Here is a 22344-nt window from a genome sequence, read left to right on the forward strand (position 1 = left end):
TCAATAATTCAAGCTATTTTTCCCAAATGTATGCTTACAAATCTGACAATATAAGTGAAATGGATGAATCTTTAAAGAAATATAACATGCCAAGATTAACCGAAGAGGAAATATAATACTTAAATTTGGCCATTTAAGAAAAAGAAATTGAACAAGCCATAAATAAACTCCCTAAGAAAAAAATCTCTAGGGCCAATTGAATTTACAAGGGAATTCTACCATTCGTTTATTCATTCATTCATTCCTTTGTTTGCTTGTTTATTTATTTATTCATTTATTCACTTATTTATTTGTTTGTTTGTTTTAGGTTTTTGCAAGGCAAACAGGGTTAAGTGGCTTGCCCAAGGCCACACAGCTAGGCAATTATTAAATGTCTGAGACTGGATTTGAACCCAGGTACTCCTGACTCCAAGGCCGGTGCTTTATCCACTATGCCACCTAGCCGCCCCTTCTACCATACATTTAAAGAACAAGTAATTCCAATTCTTTCAAATTGCTTGAAGGAGTTCTGTCAAATTTCTATTATGATACCAACATGTGCTAATATCTAAAGCAGGAAGAATCAAAACAAAGAGAATTATAGGCCAATCTCCCAAATGAATATCGATGAAAAAATTTTGAATAAAATCTTACCAAAGTGATCACAAGTTATCATTAGAATAATACATTATGATTGGATAACATTTATACTAGGTATGCAGGGATAGTTCAATATTAGGAAAACATTCAACATAATTGTCCATATCAGTAAGAAAATGAAATCACATATTGAAAAAGCCTTTGACAAAATACAGCACCCATTCATTCCTATTAAAACACTAGAGAGTATAGAAATAAATGGAGTTTTCCTTAATTTGCTAAGCAATGTCTATCTAAAACCATCAGCAAGCATACATAATGGGAATAAACCAGAAGCATTCCCAATAACATGAGGACTGAAAAAAAAGGATGTCTGATATCAACACTGTTATTCAATATTCCATTAGAAATGTTTTCTTTAACAATAAAGAAAGAAGAATTTGAAGGAATTACAATAGACAATGAGGAAAGAAAACTTTCACTCTTTGCAGATGATATGATGATATACTTAGAGAACCCTTAGAAAATCAACTTTAAAACTACTTGAAACAATGAACAACTTTAGCAAAGTAGCAGAATATAAAATAAACTCACACAAATCATCAACATTTCCATATTTGACGAACAAAATACAAAAGCAAAAGATAGAAAGGGAAATTCCATTTAAAGTAATTGTATATAATATGCACTACTTGAGATTCACCTGCTAAGACAAAACCAGAAATCATATTAATACAATTACAAAACACTTTTCATACAAGTAAAATCTGATTTAAACAACTGGAAAGATGTCCATTACTCATGGTTAGCTAATATAATAAAAATGACAATTCTATCTAAATTAAATTACTTATTCAGCACCATACCAGTGAAAGTACTAAAAAACTATTTTACTGAGATAGAAAAAATTAGTAACAAGATTCATCTGGAAGAACAAAAGGCCAAGAATATCAAGTGAATCAATAAAAAAATGCAAAATAAGGTGGCCTAGCCAGATCATATCCAAAATTATATTATAAACCAGTAGTCATCAAAATTGTCTTGTACTGGCTTAGAAATATAGAACTGGATCAGTGGAATCGATTAGATATTTAAAAACAGTAGTAAATGATTAAAGTAATATACTGTTTGATAAATTCAAAAACTAACTTCTGGGATAGGAACTCACTATTTGACAAAAACTGCTGAGGAAACTGGAAAATAGTCTGGCAAAAACTAGTCATAGATTAACATCTCACACAGTAGACAAAGATAAGTTGGAAATGGGTCCAAGATTTTGCCATAAAAGTGCATGCCACAGATCAATTAAGAAAACAAGAAATATATTATCTTTTGGATCTATGAAATGAGGAGAAGTTTATGACCAAACAAGAGATACAGAACATTTTAAATTGCAAAATGGGTAATTTCAGCTATTGTGAATTTAAAAGCTTTTGCACAAACAAAATCAATGCAACCAAGATTAGAAGGGATGCATAAAGCTGGGAAATAATTTTCACAGCTAATGTTTCTGATAAAGGACTCATTTTTAATATTTATAGAGAACTGAGTGAAATTTATAAGAATAAATTCATTGTTCAGTTGATAAATGGTCAAGGAATTAAAGCTATCTAAAATCATGTTATAAATGCTCCAAATTATTATTGATTAGAGAAATGCAAATCAAAACAACTCTGTGGTACCAACTCCTATGTATCAGATTGACTAAAATGGCAAAAAAGGAAAAGTATTAATGTTGTAGAACATGTGGGAAAACTGACATTAATATACTATTGGTGAAGTTGTTAATTGATCCAATCATTCTGAACAATTTGAAACTGTTCAAAAGGCAATAACTAACTCTGTGCGTACCCTTTGATCCAACAGTACCACTACTAGGACTATATCAAAAAAGAAATCATAAAGCTGGGAAAACGATCCACATGCACAAAAATATTTAAGGCAGTTTTTTTTGTAATGGTAAAGAATTGGAAAATGAGGGGATGCCCATCAATTGGGGAATGAATGAACAAATTATGGTACATGAATGTCATGGAGTACATTTGTTCTATAAGAATTCATGAGTACTAGACTTTAGAAAACCATGGAAAGACTTGTAGGAACTGATACTGAGTGAAGTGAGCAGAACTAGGAGAACTTTTTGCACATTAACAACACCATTGTGAGATGATCAACTATGATGTATGCAGCTCCTCTCAGAAGTTCAGTGATCAAGGATAATCTTGCCAGTTTATGGAAAATACCATCCACATCCAGAAAAAACAAATCAAGAACTATGAAATCTGAATGCAGAGCAAATATCTTCATTTTTTTGAAATTTCTTTGGTTTGCTGGTTTGCTGGTTTCCTCCCACCTTGCATCTAATTCCTCTTTCAGAACATGACTAATATGGAAATATGTTAAATGTAATTGTATATGTACAATTTATATCAGATTGTTTGGTGCCATAGAGAGAATGATGGGAAGGGAGGGCGGTAGAAAAATGTGGAACTCCAAAGCTTGCAAAAGGATGAATGTTGTAAACTACCTTTGTATATAACTGGAAAATAAAATAAACATAAAACATAAATATGATATTGGAGTTTATTAATTTTGGGGTTGTGGACCCAAATGTAGACTGGTAGTTCTTCTATACCATTATCTTAGAGGGACATCTGGGTTCTTTTTTTTTTTTAGTTTTTTTTGCAAGGCAATGGGGTTAAGTGGCTTGCCCAAGGCCACACAGCTAGGTAATTATTGAGTGTCTGAGGCCAGATTTGAACTCAGATACTCTTGACTCCAGGGCCGGTGCTCTATCCACTGTGCCACCTAGCCACTCCCCCTGCACCACCTAGCCGCCCCCGACTTCTGGGTTCTTGAGATAATATCTTAACAATGCTATTATGGTTAGTAAATATCAGGATCAGAATTTGAACCTAGGTTTCTCTAACTACAATTGGCCCTCTACTTCTATATTACCCTACCTCTGACTTTACCTTTATCCACATTCAATCTTGTCATGCTATAGTTGTCCTGATGCTCTTATCTGTTAAAAATGAATTCTGATTCTGGCTGTACCTAACAACTTTTTTATCACTTGAGAATTTGACAAATGTAATACCTACAGCTTAATAGAATTAATTGCTTAAAAAATAATAAATGGAGTAGCGCCAAAGACAAATTCCTGGGCCATTCTCTTGAAGACTTTCCTTCAGGTTGCTCTCAATTCAGTGATAGCTTTTCTTCATTATCACATCACTTCTAAGTGCACCTTAATGTAATAATTCATCTTTATATTTTGCCCATTGCAAAAGATGGTTTTTCAATTGCCATACTGAAATCTAGGCATAATGAATGAATTGCATTTCTCTGATTTTTCCACTAATTAATTGATTGGTTGTTTGATTCACATGAATACGTTTGTTTGTTTTTTAAATCAGGACTATAATTTTGTTAATAGAGGGAGCTTGCAATGAAGAATTCTTTCTATCAGTGCAGATCAGGGCATACTCTGAAATTTATTGTTTTAGAGAGCTATCTCACGAAGTATCCATGGTCAAATGTCTAATGTGTATCAGAGGAAGGACTATCTCAAGTCTTCCTGATCATACCAAATGTCTGTCACTTAACACTACCTTGCTCTTAATAGAAATATACCTTTTGCTGCAGCGAGATCCACTCCCTGTCGGCACTAGCGCCATGGGCCGCCGTACCGCCCGCTTTTAGGTATTGGAAAAATGAACCATACCCCAAGTCCCGGTTCTGCAGAGGGGTTCCTGATGCCAAGACAAGAATCTTCGATCTTGGTAGGAAGAAAGCAAAAGTGGATGAGTTCCCAGTGTGTGGCCACATGGTATCAGATGAGTATGAACAACTGTCTTCAGAAGCCTTGGAAGCAGCATGCATCTGTGCCAACAAATACATGGTGAAGAGTTGTGGCAAGGATGGTTTTCACATCCGTGTGCGCCTGCATCCTTTCCATGTCATCTGCATCAATAAGATGTTGTCCCGTGCTGGAGCTGATAGGCTCCAGACTGACATGCGAGGGGCTTTCGGGAAGCCCCAGGGCACTGTAGCCCGGGTTCACATTGGCCAAGTCATCATGTCGATTCGAACCAAGGTCCAGAACAAAAAGCATGTGATTGAAGCTTTGCGTAGAGCCAAGTTCAGGTTCCCTGGCCGCCAGAAGATTCACATCTCCAAGAAGTGGGGTTTCACCAAGTTCAATGCTGATGAGTTTGAGGATATGATAGCTCAGAAGCACCTCATTCCTGATGGCTGTGGGGTTAAGTATATCCCCAGCCATGGCCCCTTGGACAAGTGGCAGGCACTCCACCAGTAAATGGAGTGGACTGTGAATTCAGCCTTATAAGGCATAAAATAAACTAAATACTGCATAAATAAAAAAAAAAGAAATATAAATCTAAAAATGATTAGTTCAGCTAGTAAATACTGGAATCTTGCCAAATAACACTTTATTAGTGAATAGAAATAATTTTAAACTAGATCCTTCCTGGTCCCTAATCAAAGAGTTTATTTCCTAAGGTACCCAAGGATATCATTTTAAGGTGATTTACATACATATCAGTCCTATGGAATAAACCTAGAGTTCAGTGATACTTTACTGTAAGTGAAATTCACATAGAATGATTGATGAATTCAGAATCATTAGAAATGACCATTAGATATGTTCCTTCAAATGGTAAAATATCAGGAATGAACAAATAAGTAATTATGACACTATTCTGAAACAATTTCAAAAATCTAAGCAATTTTATATTTCTCTTTCACCCTGCACCATGAGATGTGGTGGTATTGATTCAATCCCAAGGAAGACAGTTTTGAAGGAGTTCAACTTTATTTGAGAGGCAGCATTTTATAATTAGGGCTCCTGATCTACCACTAACTAACTCTATGACCTGAGGTAGTCTCACATCTTTCAATGCCTTTTAGACATCTCCCCCTGGATTTTCAGTAGAGATCTTAAACTCATTGTGGCCAAAACAATTTATTGTCTATCTCCTTCAAATTCTCCCTTCTTCCTAACTTCCTCATTATTGTGAAGAGCACCACTATCCAACCAACCCCCCAAGTTAAAAATTTAAGTCACATTTTTGACTTTTTTACTCTCTCTTTCTCTCCTTCCCTATCCCACATCCAATCAGTTAAGCACTCCCTTTTTTGCCTCAGAAATATCTCTCATATAGATTTCCTTCTCTCTCTCTCTCTCTCTCTCTCTCTCTCTCTCTCTCTCTCTCTCTCTCAGACCCTTTTCATGCTCACATCTGGATTATTGCACAATATGGTTGTTCTGCTTGCTTCCACACTCTCCCCACTCCACTTCATACTCCTTTCAGTTGTCAAAGTTGCTTTTCATCCCCTTTTGAATTACCTCTATGGCATGGCTCCCTATTACCTCCAAGATAAAAAATAAAACCTTTGAGTTTTTAAAACCCTTCAAGACCTGGTCCCTTTCTACCTTTCCAGGCTTCTTATACTTCCCACCCCCACCCCCATCAAAGTACTCTGCAATTCAATGACAGTGGATTCCTTATTATTTGTACAAGACACTCCCATTTCCTGACTCCTGAGCATTTTTTGTTGACTGTGTCTCTTATGCCTAGTATTCTTCCCTCCTCATTTTTAGTTCCTGGCTTCCTCCAAGTCTCAACAGAAATCCCCTCTATTACAAGAATTTTCTCATTCCCCTCTGACTTTAGAGTCTTCCACCTAAAATTATCCCCATTTTCTACTGTACAGTTTGTTTGTAAATAGTTTTTTGGCTGTTGTTTCCACTATTAGACTTTGAATTTTTTGAGACAGGAATTATTTTTGCCTTTCTTTGTATCTTCAGTGCTTAGCACAGGGCCTAGCTAGTAGATACTTAATAAATACTAGATGACTTCTTGACTGGAGCTCAAGTCCCTAAATCTCCATTTTCTTTTCTGCAAAATGGGGAAAAGAATACTTGCATAACCTATTTTGCAGGATGGTTGTGAGAATCATGTTTGTAGAGTGCTCTTTGGGCAAGCTCTGATTTACTCCTTGAAAATTGTACTTAATTCTTTATGCTCTTTTGCTCCCCTGAAGAATCACTGGCTAAACTCTGTAGGTATTTCCCCTTTAATTAAAACCATTTGAGCCAATGCTCAAGTCCTGTAGACATTGCTTTATATCTGATTTTTTTCCCCTTTCTTCCCAACACATCCCTTATTTTAAATGTTTAATCTTGAATCTGTTTTGCATGTCAAATTATAAATATTTGAGTCTATCTGGAAAGTGACAAAAGGCAAAGAGTTGTTATTCAGCAACTGTCCCAAAGATCTTCAGAGGGCAAGAATATACAATCTGAACAGGGTCCATTACAAAGTATTTTGTAAGACTGCTGGGTTAAGTGCCAAGTCTGGAAATGAGATAATTCCATGAGCTGGACTCATTCTGGCCAAGAAGAGAAAGACAGAGGGAAATGAGATATCACATCCAAAGAGCAGAAACACATGTAATCAAATCAAGAGTCTAAATCAGCTCAAGGTCTGATATAGAGAAGAGATAATATAATTGAAAAGGGGGAATGAATGAGGACATTAGAGCCAAAGATAGCCAGTATCAAGGTCTTAGAGAAACTAGAAATGAAAAGTAGGACTCAGCTGAGGAAAATTGGTGAGTGACTGGGTAGAACAGAATAGATTGGTCTGCCTTTGCTGACAGTTATTGGCACAGCCTCTTAATGGATTAATAACTAAGTAAATTTTAATAGTGATGCAATCAGAATTACTAATTTGCTTATGCTTTAATGTTTACCAGAGCATTTCCCCTACAACAACAACCCTATATTAGTGCAAGCACCGTTCCCCCCTTACAGATGAGAAAACTGAACTTCATAGAGATCTAACAAGATTGGAGGAGGCAAAATCAGACCTTATTTTGTTTAATGATAACCTTGGCTTGGCCAGGGTCACACACCTAGTATGTGCCAGAGGCAAAAATTCAAACTCAGATCTCTCTTGACTCCAAGTCTGCAATCCTTGATCTTACATATAGATTTTGTACATAGTGTATGTGAGGTCAAGAACTATGTCTTATGTTTCTCTTATATATTGAACACTGATGCAGATATACTTGATATTAAGAATATACTTGATTTGACCTGAATTTGTACAGTTGAGTATTTTTTTTTTTAGATTTTTCAAGGCAATGGGTTTAAGTGGCTTGCCCAAGGCCACACGGCTAGCTAATTTTATTAAGTGTCTGAGGTCGGATTTGAAACAGTTGAGTATTTTATTCAAACATTGGGAAATATATTGAAAACTTCAGTTGTGGTCCAGGTGTGATAGTTCAGCTTCAGAATTGGAATAAAATGAAACATCCCTAGACTATCTAAGAGTTAGCAAAAAAGTTTACTTAGTGAAAGTTTGGAAAAGCTGTTCAGTAAGGATATTGTATTGATTCAGATGGCTACAGCTTCTCTTCTGCATTTGGCAACTTTGCTTATATCATGAGAATCTTGATGGTTCAATGTATAGGAGGACCCAAGTTCAAACCTGGCTTATGATACTGACTTTGTGACTCTGGAAATGTCACTCTTACCTCTAATTTCATTTCCTCAAATATAAAATTGGGTTAATATTAGCACCAACTTCATGGGATTGTCATAAAGTCCAAATGAGGTAATATTTTTAAACTGCTTGGCCCAGTATTTAATAAAAAAATTAAAGTTATTAAGTCTGATAAATATTTGCTTCTCATGTCTCTGTTCTTTTGTAGTGAGGCCACCAAGAAGCTACTTAATAATTTGGTCTTTGGTGTTCTGGGTAAATTGAGTTTTTGTGGATGGTTTTTAAACCTTTTAAGGAGAAAAAAGTCAAGCCTGCATGAGCCCAAGTTGAAGAGATGGCCTTAGGAGAGCCAAGTACATAGTGCTCCAACCATAGTGTGGCATCAGTGTGACATGCTGCTGGAAGATATTTATTCAATTCAATCTAATATAGCCTAGAATATCCCTTTTCAGACCTTACTTTAGGAAACTTGTTTTGGAGAAAGGAAAAATTGGAAGCACAAAGACGAATTATATTGCTTGGAGGATAATGTGTTTGAAGGACTATTATAAACTATAATAATAATAATAATAATAATTATTATTATTATTATTATTATTATGGAAAACACATGTTCCCTCTAGGGTGATTGGATCTGTAAGATAAAACTAGAAGGAAGAAATTTACTTCATTAAATATTCATCAAATGCCTTCCATATCCAAAGCCCTTTTATAGGTACTCTGGATATAAAAATAAAAACACCAATCCTCATCCCTAAGAAGCTTACATTCTGGGATGTAGGGGACTGGGAATGAAGTAAAAATCAATGTTCTTTTTGTTATTCTTGTGTTTGTCTAGACTTAAGAAAATATTAATAATGCAGATTGAATAAATATGAAGGTGCATGCTTTTCCCCTGGAGAGTCTAGTTACTAAACACCAATACAGCTTAATTTTACTATATAAATAGCACTTGAGCATGGTAGGTGTATAGCAGAAGTTGTCAATAGATTGGAGGCCTGGTGATGGTAGGTTAATAGTAGTGGTAGCAGCAGCAGCAGCAGCAGCAGCAGCAGCAGCAGAAAAGCAGCAGCCATGGTCAAAAAGTACAGCACCAGCTGACCTTTACAAAGTACTTTATGATTTGCTAAGTGCTTTAGTGATTATCTCAGTTGAGTCTCATGACACTCCTTTAGTTATCTATCTATCTATCTATCTATCTATCTATCTTTCTATGTATCATCCATCTGTCTATCTATCTATCTATCTATCTATCTATCTATCTATCTATCTACCTATCTATACCTATTGTTTCTCTCTTATAGAATGTAAACTCCTTGGGCACAGTAGGTATTTTTTCACTTTTTGTTTCTATATTTCCTAGGCTTAAAGCAATGTCTGGCACTTAGTAGATGCTTTTATGAGCAGTAAGGTGGTTCAGTAGATTGGCCACTTTCCCTGGATTAGGAAGAATTAAATTTAAATCTGATCTCAGACATTCACTAGCTGTGTTTCTTTGGACAAGTCCCTTAACTCTGTTTACCTCAGTTTTCTCATCTGCAAAATGAGTTAGAGAAAGAAACAGCAAACCACTCCAGTACTTTTGGCTATAAAACCCAAAATGGGGTCATGGAGAGTAGGATACAACTGAAATGACTCAGCAAAAATATATATTCAATAGACTGTAGTCAATTGAATGGTTGTTTTACTATAAAGCTCAAGCATTGCATGTACTCTTGGGGAAGCAAGAGAAGATAATCCAGCATTGCCTTATTTTTAGATTTTTGCAAGGCAAATGGGGTTAAGTGGTTTGCCCAAGGCCACACAGCTAGGTAATTATTGTCTGAGGTCAGATTTGAATTCAGGCACTCCTGACTCCAGGGCTGGTGCTCTATCAACTGCGCCACCTAGTAGTCCCCAGCATTGCCTTTTGAATCATTTGAGTCTTCCTGTTTCCTGTCTTTGGAGAATGACACTTGTGGACAATAAGGATGCAAATATTTTTCCTAGAGATGTTATATATAGTTGATTGATTCTTGTCCTTTGTTATTGAAGACGACCAAAATGACATTACTATGTTAGAGACAAATTACAGTGTGTCTGACTGTGACTGATCAGCCCAATATGCGCTCAGAATACTCCACGATAGTTTAGACACAAATAGTCCCCATAAACACCTGGGCTTTGTTACTCTTTGCTTTGAGCTGAATCAATCCTGCCTTACTCATAGAGTGCAATATACTCTCTGATGAGGGCACTCCATGCTGGACGGTACTGTGTCAGTGTCTCCCATGTTTCACGATCAATCCTGAAGTTCTTTTGTTCTTTAATTTAATATTTATTTATTCTCATTTTGTACAAATAAAGTTTTTTATATGTTAATAAAATATTCTTGTTTAAGAGTAAACAAAATACCCCCTCTCCCAAAAACATACAGACTCGCTTGAGAGATAAAGTAAAGGGGAGAGAAAAAAATTAAAATTAAAATTAAAAAATAATAGTCATAATTGTAGGTATGGCCAGGTGGAGCAGTGGACGAAGCACCAGCCCTGGAGCCAGGAACACCTGAGCCCATATCCAGCCCCATGCACCCAACAATCACCCAGCTGTGTGACATGCAAGCCACCCCAACCCCACTGCCCTGCAAAAACCCAAAAAAAGAGAAAAAAAGACCCAAAATAAAATAAAATAGTAATAATAGTAGGGGCAGCTGGGTGGCTTGAGCCCAGAGCACCTGGGTCCAAATCCAGCCTCAGACACCCAATGGTCACCCTGCTATGTGGCCCCAGGCAGGCCACCCAGCCCCATTTGCCCTTCACCCCCCCACTAATAATAATAATAATAATAATAATAAAATAAATGTGCTTCAGTCTGTGTTCCAACACCACCAACTCTGTTGTGGGTGGTTCACATTCTTTATGATAAATCCATCACAAAAGTTGCTTCCAAATTTTTCCACCATTGCCATTGCTGATCACAACTCCCTCCTTTGGTATTTCTCCACTACCATGTACAATATTTTCTCTCTCTTTTGACTGACTCTGCTGTAGGGTAGCTGAGTCATGCATCAGACAGATCCCTGGCTCTGGGGCCAAGAGGCCCCGAGCCCCCATACCACCCCTTAGGTCCAACATCCACCTGGCCCTATGGTCCTGGACAGGCCATCCAATCTCAGCCCCTTGTAAGAAGTAAAAAAGAAAATGTTTTATATCTGACCACTCTCCTCCCATGGTCCATCCTCTCCTCCATCACTCACATCACCCTCCTTCCCCCTGTCCCCTCCTTCTTACTCCAGATGCCTATACCCCATTAAGTATATATGCTGTTTCCTCTCCTAACCACCTCTGATGAGAATGAAGATTCCCTCATTCTCCCTTACCTTTCCCCCTTCCATATCATTGCAATAGCTCACTGTAATAAAGAAAAATCTTATTATATGAAATATCTTGGCCTATTCCCCTTCTCCTTTTTCTTTCTCCCATTCCATTTCCCTTTTTTCTATTGACTCCATTTTTACACCATATTTTATCTTCAAATACAGCTTTCTCCTGTGCTTCAATAATAAAAGCTCCCTCTACCTGCTCTATTGACTGAGAAGGTTCATGTGAGTATTATCAGTATCATTTTTCTATGCAGGAATACATGCAGTTCATCATCATTAAGTACCTCATATTTTCCCCTTCTCCTCCACTCTTTACACTTCACCTGAGTCCTGTATCTGAAGATCAAACCTTCTGTTCAGCTCTTGCCATTCCGACAGGAATATTTGAAATTCCCCTGGTTCATTGAAAGTCCATCTTTTTCCCTGGAAGAGGACATTCAGTTTTGCTGGGTAGTTGATTCTCGGTTGCATTCTAAGCTCTTTTGCCTTCTGGTATTATATTCCAAGCCCTACGAGCTTTTAATGTAGTTGCTGCTAAGTCCTGTGTGATCCTGACTGCAGCTCCATGGTATTTGAATTGTGTCCTTCTGGCTGCTTGTAATATTTTCTTTTTGACTTGGGAGTTCTGGAACTTGGCTATAATATTCCTAGGGGTTGGTGTTTTTGGGGATCTCTTTCCAGGGGAGATTGGTGTATTCTCTCCATTTCTATTTTGCTCTCTGCTTCTAGGATATCAGGGCAATTTTCCTGTAGTAATTCTTTGAAAATGATGTCAAGGCTCTTTTCCTGATCATAACTTTCAGGTATTCCAAAAATTTTTAGATTATCTTTCCTAAATCTGTTTTCCACATTAGTTGTTTTTTCAATGAGATGTTTCACATTCTCTTCTAATTTTTCATTCTTTTGTTTTGGGTTTTTTTTTAGTTTTTTTCAAAGCAAACAGGGTTAAGTGGCTTGCCCAAGGCCACACAGCTAGGTAATTATTAAGTGTCTGAGACCGGATTTGAACCCAGGTACTCCTGACTCCAGGGCCAGTGCTTTATCCATTATGCCACCTAGCCACCCCTATTCTTTTGGTTTTGAATTATTGAGTCCTGCTTTCTCATAAATTCAGCAATCTCCCTGAGTTCTATTCTTTTTCTGAAGGATTTGTTTTCCTCAGAGAGCTTTCTTATCTTTATCTCTTTTTCCATCTGGCCAATTCTACTTTTTAAAGCATTCTTCTTCTCAATAACTTTTTGAACTGTTTTGTCCATTTGACCTAAGCTGGTTTTTAGCATGCTATTTTCTTCAGCATTTTTTTTGGATTTCCTTGACTAAGCTGCTGACTTCATTTTCATGTTTTTCCTGCATCTCTCTCATTTCTTTTCCCAGTTTTTCTTCTAACTCCCTCATTTGATTTTCAAAGTCTTTTCAAGCTCTGTCATAGCTTGAGCCCAATTTCTGTTTTTCTTGGAGTCTTTAGATGCAGGAGCTTGTGCTTCCTCATCTTCAGACTGAGTGTTTTGATACTTCTTGGGCTCACAGGCAAAATATTTCTCAATGGTGTTCCTCTTGTTTCTCTGCTTGCTCATTTTCCCAGCCTAAGCCTGGTTTGGGGGTGCTTCCTGAGCTTTTGGGACACTCCCACAAGGGTCTCAGTGTGAGAGGCTCTGTCTTCTCTCTTGGTCTGTGAATGACCATATGCACCCCCCTCTGCCATGGGTCTGAGGTGGGGGGGGGCCCTGCTGTTCTATTGGGGGGGGGGCTTGACTGTGATCAGGATCTGAATGTGGTCAGAACCCCAGAGTCCTGTTCCAGGTGCAGAAGACAGAGCTCTGCAGTCTCTCTCTTCACTCCCCTCCCTAGGTTTGATGGGCACATGCCCTGGGGGCTCCTACTTACTGGCTCTGCCTGCTTCTTTTTCCTGGATCTGGGCTCCTGTGGCCATGGTGCTCGCTGTGTGCCCTGAGGGCTGGGATGCATGTGCTCGCTCTGGAAGAGGCCCCCCCTGCTGTTCCCCCAGTTTGTGCCCAGTGCTCCCCAGGGTGTAGGTCAGAAAACTCCCTGGCTGCTGTGAGCTGCAGCTCCCAGTGCCCTGGGGCTGCCTCCAGGAGGCTGAAGTTCTTTTGCTCTGTCGGGCTGCCCCTCCAACCCCAGGGAGCAGAGCCTTTCTGCTCTTTTCCAGGTTACCTTGAGTAGGAGAACTGCCTCACTGGGTCCCTCTGTGGGTTCTGTCTCTCAAAAATTTAGTTAGAGTCCTTCGTTTATAAGTTTTATGAGAGAGTGCCTAAGAGACATTCCTCTCTTGTTGCCATCTTGGCTCAGCCCCCCAGTCCTGAAGTTCTTAAGAGAGATCTTCAGGGTATCCTGGTATTGCTTCTTCTGACCCCTTTATGAGTGCTTGTCCTGTGTAAGTTCTCTGGAAAATGGTCTTTTTTGTTTTGCTAAGCACATATCTGGAATTCTAACTTATGACCAGCCCATTATGACCATCAGTGCAATTGGAGTTGAATTCTCTATAGTAATGTTTGAATGTATGCAGTTTTGCTTGAAAAAGGACCTTAGTGTCTAGTATCTTCTCCTGCTAGGTGATCTTCAGAATCTTTCTAAGACAATTTAAATGGAAGCAGTTCAATTTTCTGACATGGTACTGATAGATTGTCCAAGTTGCAGACATAAAACAATGAAGTCAGCACAATGGTTCTGTAGACCTTCAGTTTGGTAATCAGTCTAATACTTCTTTTCTTCCACACTTTCTTTTGGAGTTTTCCAAATACTGAACTAGCTCTGTCAATGTGTGTGTTAACCCCATTATCAATGTGTATCTCCCTGGATATTACATTGCCAAGGTATATGAATGTATCGACAGTATTTAAAACTTCTCCTTTTGCTGTAATTGATAGTTCCACATGTGGATGCTGTGGTGCTGGCTAATAAAGTACCTGTGTTTTCTAGGTGTTAATTGTTAGACCAAAATTAGCATAAGTAGCAGAAAATGGTCCATACTTTCTTGCATCTCAGCTAGAGTTTACATTAAGTGCACAGCCATCCATAAACAGAAAATCATAGACCTCTACTTTGGTCTTGGCTTGAGCCTTTTTTATGTTGAAAGTTTACCAGCAGTGTGATAGCAGACCCTTATGCTTTGTTCATCATCAGCGAAGGTGACCAATAATATGAAAACATTATGTGAAAAAGCATGGGAGCAAGGATACATCCCTTTCACTCCATTGATGATCAGGAAATCTCAAGAGCATTGTCCACTATCCAGAACCTGGGCAAGAATGCCATCATGGAACTGATATACAATATACATTACTGATGAATCTCTCTAGACAACCAAATTTTGACAAGATTTCTATAAGCTATCATGACTGATGATATCAAAGATATCAAACATATTTATAAATATCAATTTGTTCTGGCCAATATGTTCTGCTCCTGGTATTTCTCCTGGAGTTGCTGGGCAGTAAACCTCATACTGACTGTTCCTCAACCCTTTCTGAAGTCACATTGGCTCTCTTCCAGATGAAGGATCAGCCTATTGAGAAGGTTCTGGCAAAAATTTTACAGTAATGTCTAAAAAAGGAAACATCCCTGTGATTTTCAAAGGGCAATCTATTCCATTTACATTACAGAGATGGACAATGGAGGCATGCTTGAATTCCAGGAAGGAAACATTTTGCCATATAATCTGGAAAATTTCAGTTAGCTTTTAGATGAGTAATGCCACTCCCCCAACCTGCCACCTTGTGAATCTCAGCTGGAATAGAAGTACCTGGTTGCTTTGCTACCTGAAAGGAGTTTAATGGCATTCAAAACTTTTTCTTCAACTTAAGGTATACACAGTCAATGGCTTTTTCTGCATTTATTGATGACAGTCTGTTAAGAACACTACAGAAGTGTTCAGCCTAGGGGGCAGCTCCATGATGCAATGGCTAGAGCACCAGCCCTGAAGTCAGGAGGACCTGAGTTCAAATTTGGCCTCAGACACTTAATAATTACCTAGCCGTGTGACCTTGGGCAAGTCACTTAACCCCATTGCCTTAATAAATAAAATTTTTTTAAAAAAGAATCATTCCAGAAGTGTTTAGCCTATCTCTCTAGGATCATGTCCCTATCATTAATGTGGATCCATCAGCATTGAGGGGTTGAGATGCACCATAAGTCTTTGGTCCATAAATAGACTTCAAGGCATCACAAAAGCACTTTGGATTTTTACTATCTACATAAAATTTAATTTTGTCTGCCTTCTTACTGAGTCAAACCCTGTGGAGTTCTTGTTTTTCATTTACCAACTTTTGTATTTCCCCATTATTTTCATCAAACTAGTCTTGGTGTTTGCAAGTGTTCTATCCCAGAGTAGTGCATGCATTGCTGTACATACGATCTCTGAAAGCTGCCCATTCTTTTTCCTGCTCCACTGTTGCCAACTGTGTGTTGGCTCAGTTTTCCCTCCAAGTTAGCAACAAGCTGTTCCCACTCAGAGAGATACTCTAATCTCTTGATATTAATTCTTCTGATAGTCATTTTTGGCTTGGGGCCATTGCTTCAGTTGAAGTGAGTACTGAACTTGGAAAGAATGAGTTTCTGATCAGTCTAGCACTCTGCACCAAACATTGCCTTTGTCACTCCCACATCCTGGTAATCTTTTCTACTTCCCATCACATAGTCTATTAGATGCCAATGTTTGCTGTGACAGTGCATAGAGAAAGATTTATTTCATTTAGGTAAGTGGAAGAAAGTGTTTGGGATGAGAAGGTCATGAGATGCATAAGTGATTATTGCTATTTCTGTTTCCAACTCCATTCCCTCTCAAGGAGTCCCTGTCATGTCTAGTAATCTGAGCCTACTCTAACATCAAATTTACCCAGAATTATAAGCTTGTCACTATTTTGGTACGTTGGTGGTAAGGGTCTCAAGGTCTTCATAAAATTTTTCTTTGACTTCATCAGAGTTGTCATGGTGGGAGCATAGGCACTGATGATGGAGGCATAGCATTTTCCTTGAAGTGGCCATGAGCCTGTCATTCACTCCTTCTGGTAGACATTCAAGCATATTGACTAGCTTAGTTCTGATTGCAAAAACCTACCCCAGCTTTACTTCCCTTCACCATGGCCACTCTAGAATAAACATGTAGGGAGCTGGCCTTCCTTTGCCAGCCTTGTTTCACTCAGGGCTCCTATTTGGATGTGATACCTGCTGAGTTCTCTTGTAGCAAGAGCTGTTGGTCTTTCAGATTGTTTGGATTTTGTGTTGTCTATGAGGTGCACATATTCCATGCACCAAAGGTGCATTTGAAGAATCTTTTTTTATATCTCAACCACAGGGTGAGATCCCTGCCTGCCATGGCAATCAGACTAGAGCTGAGTATGCAGACAATTTTTTATGACAACTTTTTTAGCCCCTTTCCTACACCAGGAGGTGAGCAGTGAAATTCTTAAAAGGACTGCTTAGTCACCAGGAGGCTACCAAATCCCACTGCTGCTTTCAGTAGGAAATGACCTTATGGCCTGGGTCACCTGTGTGCAGGGCTATGACTACAGCTCCCAGTACATCCTCATTTGCCACTTCGTCACTTGCCTCATCCCTCAGGACTTTGGGATAGGAATGACAAAGTAGTGTGGGTGTCTTTTATTTTGTGCATAAATTAGATTTTCAGTGAGTTAGAATTGCACCATAGTTGATTTCACTTTTTCTTCCAAAGTCTCCATGATCCAGTGACAAGACAGTCAAGACAACTGGGGATGACTCTAGATGCAGTGGATAATTTTGACATCTTTGATGTCTTTTTTTTTAGGTTTTTTTGCAAGGCAAATAGGGTTAAGTGGCTTGCCCAAGGCCACACAGCTAGGTAATTATTAAGTGTCTGAGACCATATTTGAACCCAGGTACTCCTGACTCCAATGCCGGTGCTTTATCCACTATGTCACTTAGCCGCCCCTACATCTTTGATGTCTAACCAAGCTCTGAGCAATGCACAGTATCTGCTTCAACTGCCTTCATGGACACTGGAAAGAATTATTCTCAACCAGAAGGATCCCCCTCCCCAACTCACTGATGAGCCTGAAATTCCCTTGGTTCTAGCAAACTGGTTTAGTTCATCTGCTGTAACAGTTTACTAGGGGGTGGGCACTGTGCATGCTTCAGCTTCTTGGAGTCACAGGTGAGAGTTAGTTGGCTCAGGTGAACATCAAAGGTGGAAGCAGCCCTGAAGGTCTTGACAGCCCTCACTCCAGAGGTACTAATCTTCCTTGATCACATCCCCTACACACACATGCATGTGTTTGTGTATACATATGTATATATATATATATATATATATATATACATATAAAAATTCCTTATAGCTCTCTTATTCTAAAATCTAAAGCATTCTATTAATCTGAGACTCATGTTTAAAGATAACCTAGTTTTCTGATTCATAGTTTATAAATGAGATTTGTGTAATCCTACAGAGAGAAAAGCAATATGAAGGTTTCTGTGAGGTTGTGAATATCCCTCACTGCTCAGGTATACAGATTGTGGATATAATGAGCATGACATGGGCAATACATGGGTACCAAGGTTTTCTAAAGCTGCTAATCCTATGGCATATATATTAATTAGTTGCTAAGTGACTCAATTCTGCTCAGAAATTTGTCAGGCAGGGGCTCTAGCCATAATCCATTATGTCTAAGAAGTCCTCCTCTTTCACCAAGTTCAGTCAGCGTGTGGAAAAAGCCTTAGATTGCTTTTGGGAGCCTGAATTCTTGTCTTGATTTTGGTGGTTAAATCACTGATGCTCTGTTTAAATTTCTTGATTTCTAAAATTGAGATTAATGATGCTTATCTTACCTACTTCATATAGTTGTTGTGATATCAGCTGAACTAATGGAAATTGGAAGTGTTTGAGTGTTTGAGATTTAAAATAGTATACAAATAGATGTTTAAAAGAAACTTTGGCTGCATGTCTAATAGTTTCAGGATTCTGTTTTCTCAGGACTGGGTTTTGTTTGTTTTTTTTTGTCATTCACTCATTCATTCATTCATTTATCTATTTGTTTGTTTATTTATTTATTTTTGTGCCATACAGAAATGGAAAAGGGTAGAATGCTTTGACAAAGCTACAAGTGGGGCTTTTTTCCAACTGGAACAAAAACAGTTGGTGGAGGTAGAATAGGATTAGCTTTGAAGTTCCAAGGTTGTAAGGGGAAGATGGGAACTCAGAGGACAATCTAACCACTTTAAACCAATCAGTGGTTAAACTGTGGTTAAACAACCAATCTAAACAATGAGTCAGAGAGAAATACCCATTGCAAAGAAAACATAACCTATATGATTTTCTCTTTAGAGGGGAAAGTGTCTATGGTCCTATAGGCTTTCTAGTTCATAAGGTCTATTTTATTGTAGAGGAAGTATTTTTTTTCAGAGTATAGATGCCTCTTTAAAATTCATACATGTTCTTACCACATAGGAAGAGTTAATGAAATTTCAAAAAGGGCAGTGACTTCCTCCCTTCTCATACCCTTCATCTGTCGGTTAGAATTCTGGACCAAACACATCTTTCTTTAAGAGAATGTATTATTAGCCCAGAGAAAATTAGTGCTAATTCCTTTGCAATAGTTATTCCTATGATTTCTAAAAAAGTCTTTTAATGCCATCTGTACACATTGCTTTATCAAGGAAATGAAGTTGTAAAATATACCACCTGGGGTGCTGCCATTCACAGAAGGCTATTTCAAAAGTACCTTGACCCTATTTATGGATTAGCCTTTAGCTAATTAAGGGAGTCTTCCATTCTAGAAAGTGTTAGGGGGAAGGGGGATTTGCTAAATAATGACAAAGCCTGAGATCCTCTGGAGGCCTCTAATGCTATGGATTGAACCAAGTTCCCTTACAAAGAAAACCCTCACTTTTCAGCCCCAAACTTGCCTTTCAGTCACTGTGAAAATAAAATATGAAACAAGTCACATTGACTGTTTCCTCTGCTGTTGGAGGGTGTTGATTAAAAATAAGTGGGTTTATCTTTTATCAGGGCTCTGATAGTCCTAACTAGGCTCTTTCTCAAACCTTATTACCTCTTCATTCCTAGATTTTCCCCAAATATTACTTCACGCATTTTCAAGAATAAATTAGATAAACACATTTCCAGTGATATGAGTGCACCTTGTGGATGCCACAGTAGAAGTTTGCTTACTTACCAAAAAAAGAGGCTGCAGAGAAATAAAAGGTACCACAAAAATGACAGCTCCTTGAAGAGCCTCAGGGGTATGGAGAGGAGAAGTAGAATAAATATCAGCCAGAGCACATGAGTCATTGAAAAAAATCATTTTTATTTTCTTCAAAAAAAGAATAGATTTTTCTCCCACTTCATCAGATCTCTCCTGATACACCAAAGAGTATGAAGAGACAGATTGGATTATTTCATTGGCTATCACCATCCATGCTGATGTCACAGGATGAATTAATTCCCCAGTGATTCAGGACAGCTACACGCTAAATTAGCTAGATCAAAATTTTCAAACTTTATTTCAAAAAAGTTTGACCATTGTGTGTCTTTAGATAGTCACATGAGGTGACATCTCTATTATTTTGAGAGGTTCTGAATAAATTTGCTCATGTGAGTGTGTAATGTACACACAGAAAGTATTTCTGTCCCTCTCTCTTCAACTGAGTCTTGAGCTTTTACTAATGATCCAAGAAAAGGGTAAGATGCCTTCTACCTTAAGAAGCAGCAGGATTTTCCAGTCACTCGAGGTGACAAACTGGACACATATTGTTGCTCATCCTTCATTTTTGAAATCATCATATTAATGGTGATATCCTGATTTGCACGTGAATTTGGTTTAAGTGCAGCAGAGCTGTGCAAAGTCATCAGCCTCATTTTCTCCTCCAAAGACATAGAAGTGGCAAAACAAGAGTGGATCTTGGTCATTTTGAATTAAGGATTTTCCTAGATCTCAGTTTGTCAAGAAATGTCAGAAAGAGGATTTTTAAAAAAGCTAGATTGAAATTGTTGGCCTGTGAAGTAATTTCCAATTCTAATAACTTGATGAAGTACTTATGACTTCTGCTTATTATCAGAAATTGGAGATCCAATTTTCAATTCTAACATTTTCCCATTGTTGACATAGTACTTGTAATGTTTTAAAAATACATTATATTTTTGAGTACTTGATTACCCAGCTAGCTACTATATTTCTCGAGACAATCTATTTCAATCCAAACAAGCATTTTTGTTCAAAAACCCTGTGATGATGTTCATCCTTAATTGAAGAAGACTATGTCATCACATACATGAAGACATGAATTGAAGATTGTCTATTGTAGTGAGGGGAATGTATGCAAAGACACTGTTCTCACTGCCTTTTCCAGAGCCATATTACTTCCTGAACTGATTTGATAGGAAACAGGAATATTGCTGAGAGTGGGATCCTTGACCTTAAGGATATGGTCTAATTGTCCCTGTGTTAAGCACTTGAAGTACAAAGACAAACAAAAACTGGCCCAAGTCTTCAGGAGTTTAACTTCAACTATGGGAATAGATAGCATGAAACAATTAAAAGCATATGTGACCATCAAATGAAGAAAGAAAGAAATAGAGATGGGAAAGGGGTAGATTCCAGTCCTGGGAGGGGGGAACAACCTTGACAAAGGCAGAGAAGTAGAAGATGGAATGTTGAGTTCAGGGAACAGAAATTAGGCTAATGTGGTTAAAATGTAGAGAGCATGAAGGGTCCTTATGTGTAATGAGCCTAGAAATACAGCCAGGAAGCAGATGATAAAGGTCTTTAAATGTTAGACTGAGGAGTATGGATTTTATTGTAGTAGAAGCCACTGAAAATTCTTGAGTTGAAGATGGATGTGGTTACACTTGTCCTTTCAGGAGATTATTTTGAGAGCTTGGCTAGTAGGGGAAACTAGAAACTAAGAATCCAATTAGTGACTGGTAGATACTTCAATCATTCAGCAGGTATTTATGAAATGTCTTTGGAATTGTCCTAGTTACTGAAGGAGAAGACAATAAACATTTATTAAGCTCACAATATGACAGACATTGTGCTAAGTACTTTACAAATGTTATCTCATGTGATCCTCATAATAACTCTGGGAGGTTAGTGCTGTGCTTATTTACACTTTAGTATTGAGGAAACTGAGGCAAACAGAATCCAAGGTACTTGCCTAGGGTCACAAAACTACAATTGTTTTAGGCAAGATTTGAACTCTAGTCTTCCTGACTCTAGACAGCTAGACCAGGACATTGTGCCTGGAAGGCTGGGCCTGGAGTCAAGAAGACTCATATTCCAGAGTTCAAATCTGACCTCAGATACTAGCTTTGTGACTCTGGGCAAGTGACTTAACCCTATTTGCTTCAGTTTCCTCATCTGTAAAATGAATCACTCCAACCCCCCCCCCCCAAAATGTCTTGACTCTCGGCCTAGTGCTTTAAGCCTTGTGCTATCTTCTTCCCTTCTGCCTCTTTTACTAAGGATGGAAAGACAAAGGAATCATCTTTGCTTTTAAGGAGTTTTCCTTCTGTGGGGGAGACAACATGCATAAGATAGGAACAAATAAATACTAAGAAAATTTTGGAAAGGAAGGGCACTAGTAGGTTAGAACTGATTAGGGCCAGAACTGTGGTGGGGGCTCTAACAGTAGAGGGAAGGGAACAAATGTGAAATATGTCGTAAAGGAGAAGATTGGAGTGCAAATAAAGTCTCAGAGAGAGACTCTCGACTTGAACAACGAATAGATTTTTGTGGTTGCCTGTTACTTAATGTAGCCCAGATCCACGAGAAATCTAGGAGACAGTTTTTCTTTTTCTAGATGACATATATTTTCCTTTAATTTAATATGGGGCTTCTTTTTCTCCAGTACCTGAACCTTTATGTATCGAGTTTACTC

At 38.2% G+C, this 22344-nt stretch overlaps 1 pseudogene; it reads left to right on the plus strand.

Annotated features, from left to right (window-relative positions):
• The first annotated feature begins 4257 nt into the window (after positions 1-4257).
• LOC141489947 (large ribosomal subunit protein uL16-like) lies at positions 4258-4974 on the plus strand (annotated as a pseudogene).
• Positions 4975-22344: the final 17370 nt, after the last annotated feature.

Source organism: Macrotis lagotis, chromosome 5 (assembly GCF_037893015.1).
Source record: "Macrotis lagotis isolate mMagLag1 chromosome 5, bilby.v1.9.chrom.fasta, whole genome shotgun sequence".
NCBI lineage: Eukaryota > Metazoa > Chordata > Mammalia > Peramelemorphia > Peramelidae > Macrotis > Macrotis lagotis.